Consider the following 10,123-nt stretch of genomic DNA (forward strand, 5'->3'; position numbering starts at 1 on the left):
AGCCTCTCTTTTTAAAATATGCCTCTACATATTTGTTTTGTGGATTACCATTCTGAAATGAAATTTGAACAGTTACTTAAAATAATATGCAAAAGATATTTCCTGTTTTGCTGCCCGCCACCCTCCCCCTCCCCTGTGTTTGTTGGAGATGTGGGATAGCTGCGACACTGGCGTCAGTGTAAACAGTACATGCGTGTGTTGTCCTGGTGATTATTTTTCATAAACATTTTCAGAGGTTATCCTTATTGCAGGAGGTTTAGATATCAGATTTTATTTGTTTTCACACTGTTGAAAAAATATTTTTTGAAAATTGAGCCCATGTTCGAGTGCATGCCAGTGGATGCAGGTTGGAATGGAAAAAATGTTCCAGGGACAAGAGGCCATTTTAGTTCTGTTATAAAGTTGAAGATTTTTAAATGAACTCTTTTCACACACTTTGATGGCATGTTTCCGGCTTGTTTAGCAGCGTAAACCTAGAAAACTTTTTATATTTTAAATTTGTCATTATTTTGTGTGAATTTATATTATTATTCTTTGTGCTATATGACTAGCATTAATAATATTAATAATAACAATAATTAGAGTTGTCAACACGTTAACCCATGGGATTAAAAAAGTTTTACGCATTAAGCGATTTTTATTCACAATGAACACATTTACCATTAATACAGCATAAACACTTGTTGAAAGGGTAGAACCTTAGTAATGTGTCCGCCCAGAGTCATTACACTGACGCACACTTCACAACATACAACAGTGATTCAGTGTCAGTGATAAAGTGTTGGGGAAAGGAACTCTTAACACTATTTGTTGTACAAAACAAGCACAGATGAGACTTGTGACAGAAATCAAGTATTTTTAAGTCTAAGTAAGACCACTTGATGCTGGTATTGACGCCCTGATGTGAATCACGAATGTGGCTTCACGATTGCTGTAACAAAGCGGATAGCCACAATCTGCCGGCTGATTAATATTGTGGAGGATGAGAGTTTTAATGGCCATTACAATGAATATGCAACCTATGTGGGTTCTAGTTTTTTTTTCATTTAGCCGAACTCCCACTTAGACTTTGGGAAACATGAATTAGTGCTATTTTAATGCATTTCTATCTTTATACTGTGGCAGGCATTGTTTAGAAAATTTTTAATAAAGCATTATATTGTTGCATATTATTTTGTTTTCTTTCCTAAGGAAATAAAATGCATTTTGACAGGAAAAGTAGTATATTTAGAGTAAAATTTCAGCAATTTCAAAATCTGCAGTTAACTATGTAAAATTATGTGATTATTCACGATTAAAAATTGTAATCGACTGACAGCACTAATAATAATAATAATAATAATAAATATAGCTGAAAACAGCAATTACGGGTCCAAGCACCAGCATGGAAACCACTACACAACACTAAGCACAACCCAAAGAGCACATATGACACACAGAGCAAACACACACAACATTTCAAGTCTCTTCAGGGGTCCATTCTTCGTACGTCGCTAACTCAGTTAGCTGGATTTGATTATTGACGATTTGTCATGATCTTGTATTGTTAGGTTCTTCGACGCTCATCCTGGACTTGCTGTCATAGCAACAGGTCCGTAAGCCTAAACCTGCTCGGGAGCAGGCTTATTTCATGTAAACAAGATTAGATTGCGGCTTTATAAGCTGAGGTGATACGGGAAGTCTTTAATAGCTATGTCTTGTCCGTTTTTCACGACAGCAACCTGTTGCAGAAGGTGCAAGGATAATTCGCAGAGCTTTTCGAATTAATCGCGTATTGCGGGATAGACAGGATCCTTTAGCGCAGCGCGATACTATACTTTTTGAGAGATATCGGTTTTCTCGTGAGGGTGTCATTTACATCATTAATTTGTTGGAACCACATATTAAATGTTCGACTTGTCGGAATCGGGCTTTAACCACAGCACAAACTGTGTGCATTGCCCTGAGATTCTTTGAGAGTGGCACTTTCCTTTACACTATTGGAGATGCAGAGAACTTGGTGAAAAGTGCTGTCTGTTGTGCCATTCGCAAAGTTTACCTGGCGCTCAATCAGTTTTTAGGGGTTTTTGTGGTATTTCCAAGCCACTTAACGCCCCAGGTTGTAAAAAATATATTTTTTTGCCATTGCAGGTACATTGAAAATTGTTAATGAAGATCATGCAATCATGACCATGCCAGTAAGTATGATTTGTGTGTCCCCCAGGCTTCCCTAATGTGACTGGTGCCATAGACTGCACACACATCCCCATCAAGGCCCCACCAGGCCCCAATGAAAGGTATTTTGTGAACCGAAAGGGGGTTCACAGTGTAAATGTGCAGGTAAGTTACTATTAGGATTATTAATATTCCAGATTAGTAATATTATATCAAATTAAAAAAAGGAAAGTTATAAAAAAATATACAGTTGACTGACTAAAATCTCTTAGATGGTGTGTGACTCTATGTGCCATATCACAAATGTGGAAGCAAAATGGCCTGGATCTGTGCATGACACAAGAATTTTCAGAGAGTCACATTTATGCACATTATTTGAATGTGGTAAGGGAAAATATAGATGTCAAGGTCACTGTATTACATACACTTATGCTGCGCCTAACAGAACTGCATTTTTCCATTATACAGGTGATTATGACGGGATCCTGCTTGGAGACGGGCTATGCCTGCAGGCAGTATTTTATGACGCCATTCCCTGACCCAAACCACGGACCACAAACCCATTACAATGCAGCTCTAGCCAGGACAAGGGCATGCATTGAAATGACCTTTGGGCAACTATAGGGAAGATTTCAGTGTCTGAAAAGTCTGAGGGTTGCACCTGACAGGGCCTGTGACATTATTGTTGCATGTGCCGTATTACACAACATTGCCACCATCAGAAAGGAGAGGACCCCTGTGGTGGAGGTGCAGCCTGATGATCACCTCCAGCCAGTGCACTTGGACCAATCTAGTGGCAGAGCTGCACGAGACAGAATCGTGGAACACCATTTTTGATAAATTTAATAAAAGACAAGACAAATATGCTTAGTTCCTTGAGTTTTATTTCAATTATTCTTTGTAAAGAAAAGCAATCAGTAATCAGATATTTTTATGTAAGGTCAACAATAGTTCCCTATCTGTCACTCACTCGACATTGTGTCGATGTAGTGACACTAGGGGTCACTCTTGGGAGCCCGAGACACCTCTGGTCTTTGATAAAAGGCCAATGAAAACTGCCGAGTGGTATTTGCATGCCACTCCCCCGGACATAAGGGTATAAAAGGAGCTGGTATGCAACCACTCATTTAGATTTTCTCTTCGGAGCCGAGCGGTCACGCTCACTGAGATGAATTCCCACGACTGTTCATTCAACTCTGCTGGATCTGATGGCGCATTTCAGTGGCTTCTCCCCCCTCTGCACTGGTGCAATGCAGAGAATGCCCCTGGCGCTTTGGCAGAAATAAGAGTATATTTCTCTAAAAGAGTATATTTCTCTAAAAGAGTATATTTCTCTAAAAGAGCGGCACACACGGAACATCTTTTTAAAGATGCGTCTTTTTAAAGATAACTTTCCGATTGTGTGTTATTCCTGGTTGCGCTCATTATCTCTCGCCATCTGATGGTCGCAATCGCTCTCTTTCGTGTCTGGGCACTGCTCACGTGGAGACAGCATTTGTGGATGGTCATGTTCTCATTGCAAGGACATATCCATGGCAACGATGCGGTCGTGGCTCGCCTTCGTAAGAAAGCAAGCCACCCCAGAGGCTCCCCGCCTCGGTCCTTTTACCCACGGGTATGAGGCCATTGCGGCTAGCACTGGGGGTGATTTGGGGACCCCAATGGACCACCTCTGCCGGGTATCCCCCCGCAGACCTCCCATTCCCCAGCACGCTCATCTGCCCTGATCGGGCTTCCGGATGAGTCCGCCGGCTCTTCTCACGGCGAGTTCGACCTCTTATTCGGAGCCCGTGAAAGTGATGAGCTCTCGAGCGCAGCATCAGAGAGCGGGCTCGTCCAGTCAGACGCGGAAGCCTCAGCTGGGCTCCTCCCTTCAGGGACGATTGCCCAGTCATAGGCTGATGCGGAGATGACGACATGCTTTCCCGGGCACCGTGGCTTGATGATTGGTTCCTGGGCTCGCGGCGCCGCTCAAAGCCATGCCACGCCCCTGTTCCTTTCTTCCCGGGAGTGCATGAAGAGCTGAAAAGGTCATGGGAGGCACTTTTTACTGCCCGGTCCCGATCTTTTCAGCTTCTCCGCCCTCACTACCCTCGATGGTGGGGCAGCCAAGGGCTATTCGGCAATCCCCCAGTGGATAAAGGCGCTCGCGTGCACCTATACCCGCAGAGCGCCGCCACCTGGCGTGGGTGCCCAAAGCCCCCATCCAAGGTGTGTAGGTTTACGTCGTCTCTGACGGCCAAGGCCTACGGTGCCGCTGGACAAACTGCCTCCACCCTGCACACCATGGCTCTCCTGCAAGTCCGCCAAGGCGCTAAAGGAACTGCATAAGGGTAGTTCCACCCCGGGATTGATGCAGGAACTGCGCTCGGCGACCGACCTCACTCTCCGAGCGACAGAGGTCACGGTGTGGTCTCTCAGGCGGACGATGTCCACATTAGTGGTCCAGGAGCACCACCTTGGGCTCAACCTGGTCGAGATGGGTGAGGCCGACAGGACACGATTCCTTGTTGCCCCCTTCTCCCAGGCTGGCCTATTCGGCGACACCGTCAAGGACTTTGCCCAGCAGTTCTCGACGGTGGAGCAGTAGACGGAGGCTATCTGGCATATCCTGCCCCGGCAAGGCTCAAGATCCTGCACCCCATCTACTCATCACCAAGGGCGTCCCCCTGCGGTGACTGCACCGGCTCCACCACAGCCCGCCACTTCGGCCTAGCCCCGGCCGTCATCACGACCACTGTCCACCACTATATTTGGCAGGTTTGGCGCTCCAGCGGCAGTCTCCAACACCTGAGTGCCCAGCTGTGGCACAAATCCCCCTGATGTGACAGTCTCCACGGGTCACGAGGACAGGCCTCTTCCTCCCCCATCCCAGGCTGTTCCAGGGGTGGTCACAAGGAGCCAGGTAAGTGCTTCGATGTCCTTAAACTCAGCACGGCCAAGACATGGTGTGGCACCTCGAGCTCTGCCCCGCCACGAGGCCCCACCTGCCGGCACGTCCGATGATGTTGTCCCTTTGGTCCCCCTTGCGCAGAACTTGGACACATGGCTTGCGCTTTCCAATCCGTCGCAATGGCTGGTCCGGACCGTCCAACTCGGCTACGCGATTCAGTTCGCCGGGCATCTGCCCAAGTTCAGCGGTGTCCACTTCACCTTGGTGAAGGATGAAAACGCTGCTACCTTGCGCAGAGATCGCTACCCTCCTACAGAAGGGCGCGACAGAACCTGTCCCTCCAGCCAAGATGAAGAAGGGGTTTTACAGCCCCTACTTCATCATACCGAAAAAAGGCTGTGGGTTGCGGCCAATCTTGGACCTGTGAGTACTGAACTGGGCTTTACACAGACTCCCGTTCAAGATGTGGACGCAAAAATGCATTCTGGCGAGCATCCGGCATCAAGATTGGTTCACAGCGGTAGACCTGAAGGACGTGTACTTCCACGTCTCGATCCTTCCTCAACACAGACCCTTCCTGCAGTTTGCATTTGAGGGTCAGGCATATCAGTACAAGGTCCTCCCTTTTGGCCTGTCCCTGTCTCCTCGCATCTTCACGAAGGTCGCAGAGGCAGCCCTTGCCCCGCTAAGGGAGGTGGGCATTCGCATTCTCAACTATCTCGACGACTGACTAATCTTAGCTCACTCTCGGGACATGTTGTGAGCACACAAGGACTTGGTGCTCTCACACCTCAGCCGACTAGGGCTTCAGGTCAACCGGGAAAAGAGCAAGCTCCTACCGGTTCAGAGCATCTCTTTTCTCGGTTTGGAGTTGGACTCGGTCTCTTTGACAGCGCGCCTCACGAACGAGCACGCCCAGTCGGTGTTGGTCTGTTTGAAGGCGTTCAAACAGAAAACAGCGGTTCCACTGAAATTTTTCAGAGGCTCCTGGGGCATATGGCATCCTCAGCAGTGGCCACCCCGCTTGGGTTGATGCATATGAGACCGCTTCAGCACTGGCTTCAGACTCGAGTCCCGACATGGGCATGGTGCCGTGGGACACATCGTGTAGTCATCACACCGGTCTGTCACCGTCTTTTCAGCCCTTGGACCGACCTCTCTTTTTTATGGGCAGGTGTTCCCCTAGAACTGGTCTCCAGGCGGGTTGTGGACATGACGGATGCCTCCAAAATGGGCTGGGGCACTGTTTGCCATGGGCACGCAGCCACCAGCTTGTGGACGGGCCCGCGACTGCATTGGCACATCAACTGCCTCGAGTTGTTGGCAATTCTGCTCACCTTGCGGAGGTTTCGGCTGTTGATCCAGGGCAAGCATGTGTTAGTTCAGACAGACAACATGGCAACAGTAGCATATGTCAACCGCCAAGGTGATCTGCACTCTCGTTGTATGTCACAACTCGCCCGCCATCTCCTCCTCTGGAGTCAGCAGCACTTCAAGTCACTGCGAGCCATTCACATCCCGGGCAACCTCAATACTACAGTGGATGTGCTGTCATGACAGGTTACCCTCAGGGGAGAGTGGAGACTCCACCCTCAGGTGGTCCAGCTGATTTGGAGTCGATTCAGACAGGCACAGGTGCACCTGTTTGCCTCCCAAGAATCCTCCCCACTGCCCGCTCTGGTACACCCTGACCGAGGCCCCCCTCGGCATAAACATGCTGGCACACAGCTGGCCCCCTGGCATGCAAAAATATGCGTTTTCCCCCAGTGAGCCTACTTGTACAGACCCTGTGCAAGGTCAGGGAGGACGAGGAGCAGGTCCTCCTGGTAGCACCCTACTGGCCCATCCAGGCGTGTTTCTCGGACCTCACGCTCCTCGTGACAGCCCCCCCTGGCGAATTCCCCTGAGGAAGGATCTTCTTTCTCAGGGACGGGGCACCATCTGGCACCCGTGACTAGACCTCTGGAATCTCCATGTCTGGCCCCTGGATGGGACGCAGAAGACCTAAGCGGTCTACCACCTGTGGTGGTAGACACAATCACTCAGGCTAAGGCCCCTTCTACAAGGCGCCTGTATGCCTTTAAGTGGCGTCTGTTCGCTAAGTGGTGTTCTTCCTGACGGGAAGACCCCAGAGATGCACAGTCGGATCAGTGCTTTCCTTCCTGCAGGAGAGGTTGGAAGGGAGGCTGTCCCCTTCCACCTTGAAGGTGTACATTGCCGCCATAGCAGCACACCACGACGCAGTCGACGGTAAGTCCTTAGGGAAGCACGACCTGATCATCAGGTTCTTAAGAGGTGCCAGGAGGCCGAATCCCTCCAGACCGTGCCTCGTTCCCTCATCGGACCTCTTTGTAGTTCTTCAGGGTCTACAGAGAGCCCCCTTTGAGCCTTTGCAGTCAGCCGAGCTTAAGGCACTCTCCTTGAAGACTGCCCTCCTGACTGCACTCACTTCCATCAAGAGGGTAGGTGACCTGCAAGCGTTCTCTCTCAGCGAAACGTGCCTGGAGTTCGTCCGGGTTACTCTCACATGATCCTGAGACCCCGACTGGTCTATATGCCTAAGGTTCCCACCACCCCTTTTAGGGACCAGGTGGTGAACCTGCAAGCACTGCCCCAGGAGGAGGCAGACCCAGCCCTGTCATTGCTGTGTCTGGTGCGCGCTTTACTCATCTATTTGGATCGCACGCAGAGCTTTAGAATCTCTGAGCAGCTCTTTGTCTGCTTTGGTGCACAGTGGAAAGGAAGCACTGTCTCCAAGCAGAGGATCGCCCACTGGCTCACTGACGCCATGACTATGGCATATGTCGCCCAGGACATACTGCCCCCGGTAGGGCTACGAGCCCATTCTACCAGGGGTGTAGTGGCTCCCTGGGCCCTGGCCAGGGGTGCCTCTCTAACAGACATTTGCAGAGCAGCGGGCTGGGCAACACCCAACACCTTTGCAATGCTCTACAACCTCTGGTTGGAACTGGTTTCATCCCAGGTAGTGGCACGCAATACAAGTGGATAAGCCTGGTATAGCCGGCTGGGTGTATCGCTTGCACATAGCGCCTTCAACCTCCTTTTGAGCTGAAGATGTGCGCCATTAATTCCCAGTAGTGTTCACAAGTTTGTTCCCTGGTTGACTTCCTCCGAGCCCTGTGGCAGTCGAGTTTTCAGAGAGTTTCACTGCCGGCCCAGTACACGTGCTAACTAAGAGCCCTGTTCTGGGGTAGGTGCTCCGCATGTGGCGGTTCCCTGTAAGGCTAACCCCATGCGATATATATCTTCCGCTAATTCGTTTCCCTGTTGGCAAACTGCATCTTCCTTGGGCAGAGCCCCTCTGCCCCAGTCTCCATGTTTGTAGTAACTCCTCCCCCATTGGGTAGGATCTACCTTGAAGACTCTCCACATGGTTGGAAAGACCATGTGACATATCCTTCCACTTAAATATCCCCCCCTCTCTTTGGGCGAGGTGTGGTCTCCGCTGTGTCTTCCCCTTGGGAGGGACACCCCCCGACTAGACCTGGTGGCCCAGTCGGATAATCCCCCTTCTTTTTTAGGGAGTGGGAAAAAAAGAAGGGGAAAAGAGGCCACGACTGGGTTAAGCCTGTCTAAATCTTTTGGGTTGTCGACTTGTCCCCAAAAAGGGCTGTTCGACACTCATAACTACGTTGGGGGAGGTTACGTGTCGACCTGGTGTGCTGGCTATGAGGCACACAGTAGTCTGCCCACCACACACCGCCAGTTCACGAAACACAGTTCAGCCAATTGTGGCGTTTCGTATAGGGACCCCTAGTGTCACTACATCGACACAACGTTGAGTGAGTGACAGATAGGGAACGTCATGGTTACTTGTGTAACCTCCGTTCCGTGATGGAGGGAACGAGACGTTGTGGCCCTCCTGCCACAATGCTGAACTACCTGCTGAAATGGCCAGACCTAATATCGGCACTCATTCAGCATAAAACCGGAATGAGTGGTTGCATACCAGCTCCTTTTATACCCGTATGTCTGGGGGAGTGGCATGCAAATACCACTCACCAATTTTCATTGGCCTTTTATCAAAGACCAGAGGTGTCTCGGGCTCCCAAGAGTGACCCTTAGTGTCACTACATCGACACAACGTCTCATTCCCTCCATCAGGGAACAGAGGTTATACAAGTAACCATGACGTACTCTGTGTGAAATGGTGTATTTGCACTTACTCTGAAGTTCCTTTTGAAGCAGCTCTATCTCTAGTACCAGTTTCTTCTTCTTTAAGTGGTCAAGTTCTATTTCTCCCCTTAATTTTGTTTTTTTTCCAGGGAAAAATACTCTATTTTGTGTTGAAGACTCAACGGATGTCACCCTGTGTCATTTGTGGACAAAACAATGAACAATACATGCCTCATGCAACAAAAATAAAAAGGAAAAGTACAACACCTCCCACCTCTGTATCACTTCTTTGTGCAGACTCTTCTGTGGGCCTTTCTGTGGATGTGGACTCCTGTAACTCATATTGCAGTCAGAAATAATAAGTACATGAGTATATATAAATTAAGTCAAGTTATTTATGCACTTACAGGTACTTCCTCCAAAGACAGTCATCTGAGAAGGTTTCTTCACTGTCCTGTGCAATGGAAACAAATGGGCATTACAAGGTGTTGCACTTTCTTCCCTTTAGATGTAAAAAGTTAGAAAAAGTCCACTTACTGCACATGCTTCAGCCAGCACTTGCTTGGGAACAGGTAAAAGTGTTGGTGTATTATGTAAAACTGCACAAAAGGGGAAAACACAATGTCATTACAATGAACCACTATAAAAATTTGATCAATAACTCATGGCAACATATTTTTACATTAACTCTAAATAAGTTAGAGTTAATAGTTCACTTTAAGTTAAAGCAATTCATCACTAATCAAGATTTAACATAGTTGAAATGACTGTAACAGCCATTTGGATTATACTTAATTTAATGCTGCTACAAATTATTTTACAGTGTACTAAGAGAATTGAAAGCTCATTTACCAGTAATGAAGGTGTTGCTGCTACTGGTCCCTGGATGTGGGTCTAAGGAAGAGCTGCCCCCAGGGATGCCCTCCACAATGGGTCAGT

General features: G+C 48.6%; 1 pseudogene; it reads left to right on the forward strand.

Moving 5' to 3' along the window:
• The window catches only part of LOC127449828 (putative nuclease HARBI1), a 42,440-nt pseudogene extending 39,449 nt beyond the window's left edge, over positions 1-2,991 (forward strand).
• The last annotated feature ends 7,132 nt before the right edge of the window (positions 2,992-10,123 follow it).

Source organism: Myxocyprinus asiaticus, chromosome 2, assembly GCF_019703515.2.
Source record: "Myxocyprinus asiaticus isolate MX2 ecotype Aquarium Trade chromosome 2, UBuf_Myxa_2, whole genome shotgun sequence".
NCBI lineage: Eukaryota > Metazoa > Chordata > Actinopteri > Cypriniformes > Catostomidae > Myxocyprinus > Myxocyprinus asiaticus.